Genomic DNA, 12522 nt, shown 5'->3' with positions numbered 1-12522 from the left:
CATCCACAAACCACGGAAAACTGGGGTGTCCATTAAATTATAGTGTATGTCTTCTTTTATCTTTAATAAGAATCTAATGATTTACTCCTGATTCAAAAACACATCATTCGTCTCCCCACGAAGCAACTGATTTTGAAATTAATGTCCAAGCAGCAATGCACTTAAAGCAATATTATCCTTTACTCTAAACACGCCATAGTTTCTCGAGATTTGTAAGCGTTACAATGGCGTGGCCGAAATTTCTTCGAGCTGCAAAACGTTAGCTATTGAAGAATTCATACAGCGCTTAAAAATTTGAACAAAAAGAACGCAACTCCAAAAATTTGATTCCGTTAAACAGAACATTTTATTCCACTTCTCCACAGTTTTCTCAACAGAGCTTCTAGCGATCGTAGAGCCTTTTTAAACCTATAAAAATGAGAGAATTATGGTTTGGGTGGGAGACCAGAAGCACTGCACTCAAAGCAACTCCCTTGCAAAAAACAAATCAAAACAAAATAACCACACAAAACTATATAAAACCTTACAGTGAAATTTATACTAAAATATATTAAAATGAACGCCACACTAAAAGCCTATCTTAAATCTCCGAAACTTCTATTTGGAATCAAACAATTAACGAAATTCTATTTAACAACTACCACATCTTCTAAAACAAACGCATGTCTATTTTGCTAGGACATCAAACAAACACCTACACTACCTCGATCACGCCCAAACCACAACGTTGACATATCACTACAACACCTGCTTTCCACTTGTAACTCTTTAGGGAACACTGACCCTACAACCTCCATTTAAGTCCTACTCTTTAAAACATTGAAAATATTCTACTACTCTTAATTTCAAACCTATACGAAAATAGTTTTCACCACATATAAATGTACAATTAAAGATTAATTAGACATAAGCATACATTGTTTAACTTAAGTTAAAGGCCCTAGCTGCTACAGCCCAATCTTCATTGCTAATTCTTAATTTTTTAGCTCTTTATAAATAGTTTTTCGCACTTTGTGTGCTTGAGAGAGGGTGTGGGCGCAACTTAAAGTTGCGTTGCCATCTTAAGATTATACATGTTAAATTCATACTTTCTCGCTCTTATAGTTCCTGAGATCTCAGAGTTTTTCGTGTTTTGTGGACTTTAAAGTAGGCATATCAGGTCGCTATAGTTGCGCTGCGTAGGCAACTTAAGAATATACATGCTAAATCTTATATATGCTTAAACCCAACTTTGTATATGCTTGCAGACGGACGGACTTGGCTATTGATCCTGATATTCAATACTTACTTTATAGCGTACTTTACTTTATAGCATCAAAAACTATTCCTCCAATCTGTTAAATACAACTGAGTTAGGCTTTTAAATCGCCCTTTGGTATACAGTCAAATAAGACCATACGAGCATGACAAGTTACTCAGAGCTTGAACAAATGTCCATCAAATTAAATTAATATAAACACTAGCAAGACTGCAAAACTAGACTTGGTGACATAAAAGACACTGATAATTATCAAAGTCAATTAGACAAAAACAATAATATTATATATTATATCTACCTAGTCGAGTCCTTCGACATATGTATGTATGCAACATAAATTATATGAAGGTGGTGTTTTCAGTATAAGATACACGTTACTTACAAAACTCCAAGTTAATGTCCATTTGTCCGTCCGTATAATATCAATTTACCATAATTTTGTAATTTGGAAAATTATTCCACACTTTATTAAAAATTGCGGTCATATGGCCTTACATGTGCAGTGACATTATTATCAGTTTTGATTCTTATTTATTATATTTATACCCGTTACTCGTAGAGTAAAACCATGTCCGTCTGTCTGTCCGTCTGTCCTGCTGTCCGTATTAACGCTGAGATCTCAGGAACTATAAGAGATACAAAATTGAGATTAACCATGAAGATTCTTGAGGTCCCTACGCAGCGCAAGTTTATTACATCATCCTACCACGCCCACTCAATTGGAGCTAGAAAGTTGAAATTCAGAAAGCATAATATTTAGAAGCTAGCGCATCTTATAGTGGTACTATTATCCACACCCACCCATACGCCCACCAAGCTCAAAAGAAGTTTTGCATTTTCTAGAAAAGCTGATATCTCGGTAACTATAAGAGATAGAAAGTTTGGATTAAGCATGTAGGTTTTTATGATCCTTCCAATGCAATGTGTTTTTTTCCAGCCAGCGCATCTTATAGTGGTACTACTATCCGGATACACCCACCCATACGCCCCCAAGGCTCAAAAGACGGTTTTCGGATTTTCTAGAAAAGCTGATATCTTGGTAACTATAAGAGATAGAAAGTTCGGCTTAAACATGTATATTTTTATGATGCTCCCAATGCGATGTGTTTTTTTCCGATAAAGACACGCCCACAAAACCCGAAAGACCGAAAAAGCAGTTACTCAACATGCTTCCTCTGACAATAGGTGGCGCCATGTGAATTTCCACTAGCAAAATAATATTTTAAAATTTTGTAAAACAGTAACGGGTATCTTACAGTCGCGGCACCCGACCTCTTGTTTTAAATTAGTTAAATGGCATTTCTTCTTCTTTCTTCCACAACAACGATTTAAATTACAGATAAGCGATAATGTGCCCTTTAGGGCTTCACCTAATTTTTTTTGTTTTACGCTGCACGATCTTTTCGTCTTAGTTGTTGTAAGTGCAACATCCTATTTCATATACACCCTATATAATAAACATTTCAACATCCATCCCTGTCTTGAAAAATATAATTTTACCATACCTTTGTAGAGTTAAAGAATTTGTTTCCTTCTATCGACACTAACTTTCTGTATGTTTTAGCTATTAGTTATTACCCCGCGAACTGATTTAACCTGTGCGGGTTGGCCCATTTGTTTGTACTACTTATACTACATCAACGTTAGTATTACAATTTATTCGTTCAAAAATATTTAACAGGATTCATCAGTCTGTCCGTGCATCTATCACTCCGTCTGTCAGTACCTCTGTCCGAACGCTAAGATTTAAGGAAGTATAAGTGCTTGATAACTGGGATGAGCTTCCAGCCACGCCCGCTCCAACGTCTGCAAAAAATCCGTGGGCGTCTATAATATTAGGAGTTCAGTTTTTAAATAGGAACATTACTCCACAACTCATTACCATATTTCATTTATAATGCATTAAAAGGGTAGTAACATCACATGCCTGAAACTGTTCTACAATTATATTCCTCAAAACCAATGAATTATGAATTATGCCGTTATTCAAGTTACAGCTCTTATTTTAAGGATAACATTCGCTAACTGCGGTAATCAAATGACGGTCAAAACTACTGATTAAGCAACAGAAACCAGAACAATACAAAAGCGGATGGCCGAGAAAAGTTAAATCTTCTTTTTAGCTCTGCAAAATATATATAAATATATATATATACAGTCTAGACTCCGTTACCTCGTCCAGCTCCAGCATTGGGCTTGGATCAGAAGATTGGCCTTTTTTTGTATTTATCTGGCTGAGCAACTACCATCGTCGTTCGCTCACCAACGTTGCTTCATAAAGGATGGATATGTTTCTGTTTTCACCATATCTCCAAGGAGCCGCACCTTAACGGGCTAAAGCTTTTACTTTTTTTCAGTGGAATTGAAGTTCATGTTGAACCTAAATTCCAGTAAGATTGCTTTTTTCAATTTTTGTGCAGTACACTTGACTTTCTCCAATACCAAGAGCCTCCTACCTAATACTTCTAAACCTTCCTAAAGGTATTTTTTTAAGGGTTAGTAGATTAGTCCATTTATATAGAATTCGTCTTATGGTGAAGTCAACGCCATTTTTATTATGTTGTGTTGCTTCTAAAAGAATTTATACGAGGGCATAGAGGCTGTTCTGTGGCGGCCACATATCTCTGCAATCGTTAAGTAATAAGGTTTGCTTCGAATGGTCGAGGCGACTTACTCTGTTAACGATTTTCAAAATAATGAAGAACAACGAGAAAAACGTCATTTCTGTCTTAAAGATATCTCTGTTAGTAAAAGATTTTTTCAATTGGCTGGGGACCACCAATCATTTAAGACCATATATCTTATACTTTATCTTATATAAACGCCAGATTGCCGTAAAGATCAGGTACCGATTAATATTAGTTTTTGGCTTAGAAAAACTTTATTTTGTCCCTCTTTCCATCCTTCAGTCTTTAAAGTTAAATTTGGGTATTCATACCGATTATGTATTAGGATTGCTAGTTGTTCGGGTTAGAAAAACTTTATTTTGACATTTTCGGCTTTCGTATTTCGGAAATGCCCGACATTTGACCAGAGTTAAAGTTAGACGTTGTGCTAAACAGTTTCAATCGTAGTTCGTCATGGACGTCTCAGTTTTCGGCATTTAATGGATAACAAATCATGTTATGGGAACGGAAACCGATTAGTAAAAAAGAATAAGAAAAACATAATTTTTGGTACCTGCCTCAGCGACCTCATTGTTACACTTTTTGCGAATATGGTTGCATGTCGCCTCTAGTAGATCGAGTTATGGGCCAGTGACTAGTATCAAGGAATCAAGTAACGCGATTGACCTATTAAGAGCCAATTTGTAACCAAGTGCCAAAATTTGCTGAGTTCCTGACTTGAATGGTGTGCGTGCTCATCGCGTTGACCTCTGCAATTTGTCGCAATAAATTTAACTTTGTTATCATGCCATGTTGACGTTTCTGAAAAACACAATGAATTAGTTTGCCGTTGCGGTTTTAATCATAGTATGCAACTTATTCAATGTTGTATTTACCGGCGGCCGAGACCAGAAAATATTAGGGCTAGCGTGCAGCAAGGTAAGAGTTAATTCTGACTGGACATTCTATGTATACTATTATCTTATGCACACTTAACACTTAACTCTTAACTTCCACCCTTCCCCGCTCTTTCCCTAAAATTAAGTTGTGCACGCGACTTTCAATAATAATGCAAATTACTTGTTCTTTACATTCGCCGATTATATTGCGTTCATTTCTCGATTTTTGCAACTATATAAAGTTTATCCACAAAAAAAGCTGTTGAGTGAAATTTATAGAAAATAAGGAGCAAAAACAAAAGAACAAAAAGAACAAAATTAAAAATAATTATGTCATCTGAAAGTTTTGCAGTATACAATATTACTTACATTATAACTGTGTAAAAATTTGTTAGTACCTTGGAAAATGATTTTCCCATATAAAAAATTTTGGTAAATAAATAGGTAGTGACTAAAAACTATTTTACTGTAAACCAACATCTTAACCTTTGAAATTGGAATAGTCATAGCTGGCTGCTAAACCTTAAATCTGAAAATTAAAAAATATGAAATATTAAGTTTTTGTTCCTTTCCACAATTCATACCAATAGTTTTTTTTGTATGTGCACTAAATAGTAAAATTAAATTAAACATTTTGAATATTATTTGATTTTGTATTTTCTAATTGCCATTTATGGACATTAAATAAAATTATTTTTAACATATTTTCACTCTACGAATAATGGGTATAATGACGTGGCCTTAATGGAAAAGGAAATACGTAGGACATTAATCAGTTAAAGGACATTTTATAATTTAAAACATATTATATATTTGAGCTAGTTTTTTTAAAGTAAATAATAATTAATTAAGTTTAACTTCCATATGGCATTTTTTATATGAAGTATTTCTAAAATTTATAATTTGCTCAATAAAGGTTTTAGGCCCTTATTTTGTATGCAATTTTTGTATAATTTTTAATTTTCATTATTTTTGTTTAAAAATCAATATTAACATTAATATTGCCCATCGCCCCTCATAATATATACCGATAGATTTACGTAGTTTTGATTTCAAGGAATTGAAATACAGGTAGCAAACAATAAATTAAGTTCCTGGAAAGTTGATGTGACCAAAATGAGAGCACATAAAAGAATGATGGTATTGGGTCGGGGTCTCGACTCACGGGGATGCTGCATCCTGCACAACGTCGCCGTCGTAGTCCCTGCTGTTGGGATGTGGCATGCTGTTGTATAGAGGACCCGGATTATTGCTGCCGAGACCATACCATTTAATCGATATGCGTGAAACTGTCACTTGTATTCTTCTTAAACGCGGATTATATTTTCATCTCATTCCGTGTTTGAACTCAGTTTTTTTACGGCAATGCGATGAAAATCTCCTATTCGCGGCCCTCAAAATACAATCCATATCCAATGCCAGGGCTTAAAACGCAGAACCATCCCTTACTGTCAAATATGTCGGAACAACGCTCTCATATATTTTAAACGCAAATTCGTATTAATATTTTTTATACACGAAGCAAGGACCAATCGCATGACGGGGCGTGGTGACGCCGTCTGCCTCGAGAGGTCTGCGAACTAAGCCTGTGACTGTAGTTGTTCCATAGCTATACTCTCTACTTGATTTGCAGTTTATGTTTCTCTATTGCGCAGCAACACATTAGCAGGCAAAAAGGGCGTTCTTGTCTCTCATGACCAGAGAGTAGTTTCCCCGAGCTTGCGTATGGCTCATCTCTTGTCTTGCAGCCATTTTTCAGGACGGAGTCAGTAGATTTTTGCTGGAGTGCGAATCCTGACATCTTCCATTTAAAGTGCTGTGTAAAACTAAGAGGGTAAACAAAAAAAAACCGGAAAGGAACTAAATAGTCCTGTTCCGGAGTATCAGAGATTTTATACGCTGTTCACCAATTTCAAATTTAATGAAATAGCGGCAAAAGACGATCTTAACTAACTTCGATTTTCTTAATAAATTTTTAAAAATCTGATTGCAAGTTTTTTTATATCAAAATGTAGGTGTAATCACAATTTTTAAGTTTTTAGGCCAACGGGATCTCAGCGCTATCAATTTTTTTTACTTAAAGAAGGCGCGGCCGAATCCGCTCATCAAGCATGTCTCTTCTGGATGTAGATTTAAATATTTTAAACTGTATTAGACACTTCTTACAATAAGGCACTCTACTTTACTCATATTTAGCATTCGTATTTTGAAGCCAAACGAAACCAAAGGCTAAATACACTCTTATATAGCAAAGTTAATAAATTATATTTTTAGTTCAAATTAAGTTTAACTTTTTAGATGACATTTTTTAAACATAGTCATAGTCAATAGACATAGATCTACGCGATCAACATGGACGGGCGGACAGACCGACTAAATTGTTAAGCGGTTGATTCTGGTTAAATATGTATATATATTATAGGGTCGTAAACGCTTTCTTCTGCCTGTTACATAATTTTCAACGAGTGCATTATACGGGTAGAAACATAAAGCGATAAGGATAATTTCGTGGGCTACAACAATTTAGTTATTTTTTAAAATTTTAAATTTTGACAGTGTCTATGGAAATGCACGCAGTGTACAATTTTCGCCATAGCTCGAACCATATATAGCATATTTAATAGCTAATGGTAAAGTAAATTCAAATTTCAGTCCAATAACGTAATTTTGTCAATAAATTACATAAGTAGTTTCCGATTTGCAACATTTTTGGTATAACAATATGTATTGTCAAAAATCAAAACATAAATCCTAATATTATTGACGATTCAGTTTATCGCAGTTTTTAGACAAAAGAGGCCACACAGTAGATAATTCCAACTTTGATCTTTTATAGTTTCCAAGATTTCAGTGATCAGACTGACGTTACGTTATTTTGAGCCGTGGCCGGGTGCTGAAACGCCTTTGCGCTGTGGCTGCATATCCAGAATATGCATGCTCTTTAGTTCTTTTACTTTATGAGGTCTCGATGTTTTTATTTACTCTCCATCTCTTAAAGTATACCATTTATACGAATACATATTTTCAGACGGACGAACAGACGTGCAAATATATATGCTTGTATATTGCTTATGGGGTCAGAAAAGCATTCTTCTACCTGTTACATAGTTAGAATCAGTACATTATACCGAATTACTCTACGATTAACGCTATAGAAATGTTTCAGGAGTGAAAGAAACGTTATCATACTGATAGCTTAGAAGGCTTAATTCACGTGGGTAATGATACTTCATAAGTGACGGGTAAAAAATTATTTGTTTTTATAGCAATATTTGATATCAACAATTTTAAGTGACGAACAAGGAACACGAATTTTTCAGTAACACGCATTCATACATACTTTTTACATATGCCCCTCAATGCTGGAGCCCGTTGAATTTTTTTGCTCTAATATGGCTGAACCGCCAAATAATTTATTTGTATACCCGTTACTCGTAGAGCAAATGGTTATAGTAGATTCGTTGAAAAGTGTGTGACAGGTAGAAGGAACCGTTTTTGACGAGATCGATTAAGCCATGTTCGCCTGTCCGTCCGTCCGTAAATCCGTCTGTCCATATGAGCGCTGAGATCTCAGGATCTTAGCATTCTGCAACGTGTACTATAACGCCCAAAAATTGAAAAACTTAAAGCGCTGAAATCTCAGAACAATTTAGAGCTAGAAAGTTGGGATTACGTATAAACGTATACTAGTGAGATTTCCGCGCATCTTAAGGTGAAACCACTTTCCGGCCACGCCCACACTTACGCCCACTAAGCTCGAAAGACGGTTTTCGCTTTTCGTAGAAACTCTGGGATCTCGGTAACTAATAGTGATAAAGTGGACAATGCGAATTATTTTTTCATAATTTGTCCACGGCCACTCAACCCCCCACAAAACCTAGAAAACCATAAACGCTTATCTCAAAACTCTAAGACCCAGAGTTCGGATTAGACATACATATTCTTGAGATATCAGCGCAGCTCAAAATGGTATTTTCATGTAGCCACGCCGACTGTAACGCGTCTTCGTTTGACTTTTAGAAATGTAGGTTATAAGGTCTCACATAAACATCACCATAAGTTACTCAACATGCTTTTTCTAAAGCTTTGTGAATTTCCACTAGCAAAATGAATATTTTTAAATTGTATAGAGAGTAGAGTAACGAGTATCTTATAGTCGAGGCACTCGACTATATAATATATTTATTTTTGTTATAATATATTATGCAGATTTTATAAAGTAATCATACAATATTTTGTCCAAACTTTAGTATATCCCATGTATAAAGCTCTGGTATTATGCTACTGAGACTTTATACGCCATTTTAAATATATAAATATTCGTTTTTGGTTGCCTGTTACTAAGTCTGCTGGCACACTGGGGTGAATCCACATAAACCTGAGTCGTTTGGATTACCAAGTGGTGTCAAATGACAAGGTCTGCGTGCTTTAATTTGTGGAAATACCTGCGGCGATGCTGGCAACCAGACCTTTACCTAAGCCCCTTAAGGTTTTTTTATTATCACAAACTAAGCCCTAAGGGATGCTGACTCTGTTCTGTGCGAAAATTTGTAAAAGTCAAAATCTATCTTTTCAGTAAACAGAAGCTCTAGCAGTCAGTTTGAGTTTGAGTTCAGGTGGTTCATGTTTTTCGACGGGACGAGAGGCATGATAGCTCGACTAACGTGGATGTTTTGTACATGAGCTCATGTACTTATGTTTGTGCAGTTCTCGGTTTTTGATTATGTAAAATCCAGTGCACGTGCTCAAAGCAAAGATTTGTTCTATTGAACAAGTCGCACGTGCGCCCAAGCCATCGTATGCAACGTTCGTGGCATTGGACAAACGCAGACTTGTGATAAACCATCCCTTTACATATCTATCCACCCAAAAAGCAGACCATTAACCGAGATCGCACTGCTGCTCGACAGGGAGTTCGTTTGCCGTGCCGTGTGGCCTTTATTCTATTACACAACTTTATTACAAAAATCTGTTGAAAAAAACGTGCGTCCATTTAGTAAAATTAAGTCATTTTCGCATAAACTAACTCCCGCAACTCCTACCAATAGTTTTGATTTCTGGAGTAGTCCCAATAATGCGGTTTCCAGCGACCTTATATTGCTATTAAGCATTCATTAGAGCAAAAGGAGAACCCAAACTACAAGGAAAATAACTTTGGGGAACAAGGTCTAATGTTTGACGTTAGCAGAGTCCTGCTGGCTAGCTTTTCTACCAAAACAAATAACTACTCTGAATTAAGCGTCTCTACTTGAACCCTCAGTTACTGACTGTGACTGTATGTGACTGACTAATATCCCACCCTTTGTATGACTTAGACTACAAAAATTACTTATGCACAGTGCTAGCAGCTTATTTCGTGCAGCCGAAGATTGAAAATTGAAATCGTTATTTTGACTAAGCTCAAAGATTTAAACTCGATATTTTAGGATATTAATATTAACATATTTAATATTTAATTTAATTTCTTAAATATAACAAGAAGAAACGCTATTGTCGAGTGCCGCGACTATGAGATACCCGTTACTGTTTTACGCACTTTTAAAATATTCATTTTGCTAGTTGAAATTACGTATTGTCGGAGAAAGCCTGTTGAGTGACTGATAGTGACGTCCCTGCCCATGTGGGGCTTTATAACCTAAATTTCTTCATAAGTATCGAAATAATGTTCCGATTTGAAAAATCTTTCGTAAAACGATGGATATTGAGTTATGCAAGGTAAAACGAAGGCGTTAGTAATAATATTATGGACGCCACAGTTTTCGCCAGTTTGTGGACGTTAGATTTGGCGTGGCCGGAGTGCGCTGCATAGTAACTTCAAGAATCTTCATGCTTAATCTTAACTTTCTATCTCTTATAGTTCCTGAGATCTCAGCGTTCATACATACAGACGGTCAGACGGACATGGCTCAATCGTCTTCGCTATTGATAATGATCAAGAATATATATACTTTATAGGGTCAGAAACGCTTCCTTCTACTTGTTACATACTTTTCAACGAATCTAATATACCCTTTTACTCTACGAGTAAAGGGTACAAAAACCAAAAAGTTGCGAAACAAAAACCTAATTTTCTGTACTTTTTTATACCGCAGCTTATTTTGTGCATTTTATACTTTGTGTGTTCTTATTTATGTTTCAGGGCAGTCAACAGATAAGTTACGATTGAAAAAAACCTTTAATATTTAGTGTCCAATAAAAAAACGGTTATTTTTTTTGATATGAGATTTTTAGTTTTCCTGGTTTCCTCTATTTCTAATATTAAAATAGTATTTTATACAAAACACAAACTTAAGAAAACCATTTTTTTATTTTCAATAATTTAATGTCAATATTTTACTCATGGTGTACCACGCAACGAATTCTTAATTGACTAACTGTAAGTATTACTATATTTATTGCGAAGCTGCAAATTTGAACGCTCTCTTTCATTGAAGTGTCGGAATAGCCTATCATTGCTCTGCTTGGGAAGTAATTTAAATGAAATAAGCCCATTTAAAACAGTGTCACTAAAATTAGTCGTTGCTGTTCTGTGGGATCTGGTGCATGACAAGTCAAACGTTTTCGATGCAGGCTACAAAACATCATTGGTACATTATATGCAGTAGCCGATGGGTATACTACTGCCAGCAAGCGCGACTGGAGAACTCTTGAACATCCAGCGGCATTAGTTGTCACTAAGGTTATTTAGATAAATAAATAATATAATAATAATAATAATAATGTAATAAAAATATTGTTTTGTGGAGGGCATAAATTTATGCCACCTGTTTTTATATATTTTTTTTTACAACTTATAATTATACAAAAAAATGCGGTGCCATGAACGGTGCGAAAGAAAAGGCCGAGATTCTTTTTCTATGATGCGACGCTACGACTCCGTGTTAACAGCGATAGAGAACGAAATGTAATGGGGCGATCCGAGCAATAGGCGACTCGCGAGCGCTTATCTCGGCTTGACTTATAGATAAAAGAGATAATTCAGCATACAGTGATGCTGAACAAATTGTAAGCCATAATTCTGGAATTAGCTGGATGACTGCTCCCGACATACTCCCCCCATACTCCCCCTTTCAAACGAAGTGGTTTCGAGGGGCAGAACAGCTAATTTCCTTGTTGTCCCCTTGCACAATCCAAAGATAATGCGGATGACCGCAACTCGATGACGCTGCCGAGTCGCCACCGCAAGGGGGGTAAGATATCATCCTTGATGAGAACTATGTCGCCTAGCTGTATACGTGGCCATGTCCGATTCTTCAACTTGGAAGCTGCCGCTGCCTATTCCAGTACTTCCGCTTCACCTGCCACCGCCAGCACTGCCGACGAGGAGGAGGAAGTGGATGTACAGCCAGTTCCAGCAGGCATTACGAAGTCCATGAATTTTGAAATATGAGTTATGCTGTAAAACAAAGCGAGGAAATTATAAACAAGTAAAGGCTGTGATCTGTGACATGTGATCCAACCAAGACGAGTGCAAAGATTAGGGTAGGGACTCATCCTAGTCAAGGTTATCCTTCCATAGGACCTGCATAAAAATCTTTAGCTTAGTGATGATCGGGGCTATTAATCCAAGTGGATCTAGCTTTTGCCGAAAGAATGCTGCGCTTGGTTGCGCTCTAGTCGGTCCGCGGGCTTAAGAAGCTGAAAAATGAACTATCCGATAGGGTATCCCAAGCTGGGCCTAACGGTCTTGCAATATCCGCGCTTTTAGATGCTAATTTAATCTCGAGTGCCTTAGAACGAAAGTGGGAAGGTTGCGGTT

The 12522-nt window shown here is 36.3% G+C and overlaps 1 long non-coding RNA gene across 1 annotated transcript; it reads right to left on the bottom strand.

Moving 5' to 3' along the window:
* Positions 1 to 4120: 4120 nt before the first annotated feature.
* Positions 4121 to 6133, bottom strand: LOC108102426. Its single transcript, XR_001772171.2, has 2 exons — positions 5929 to 6133; positions 4121 to 5292 (listed from the first exon to the last, which is right to left on the bottom strand). It is a non-coding gene; the product is annotated as an uncharacterized LOC108102426 (long non-coding RNA).
* Between the last annotated feature and the right edge of the window lie 6389 nt (positions 6134 to 12522).

This window comes from Drosophila eugracilis, unplaced genomic scaffold, assembly GCF_018153835.1.
Source record: "Drosophila eugracilis isolate 14026-0451.02 unplaced genomic scaffold, ASM1815383v1 contig_2157, whole genome shotgun sequence".
Lineage (NCBI taxonomy): Eukaryota > Metazoa > Arthropoda > Insecta > Diptera > Drosophilidae > Drosophila > Drosophila eugracilis.
The sequence above is the reverse complement of the archived record's forward strand: the minus strand, read 5'-3'. Positions and strand labels throughout refer to the sequence as shown.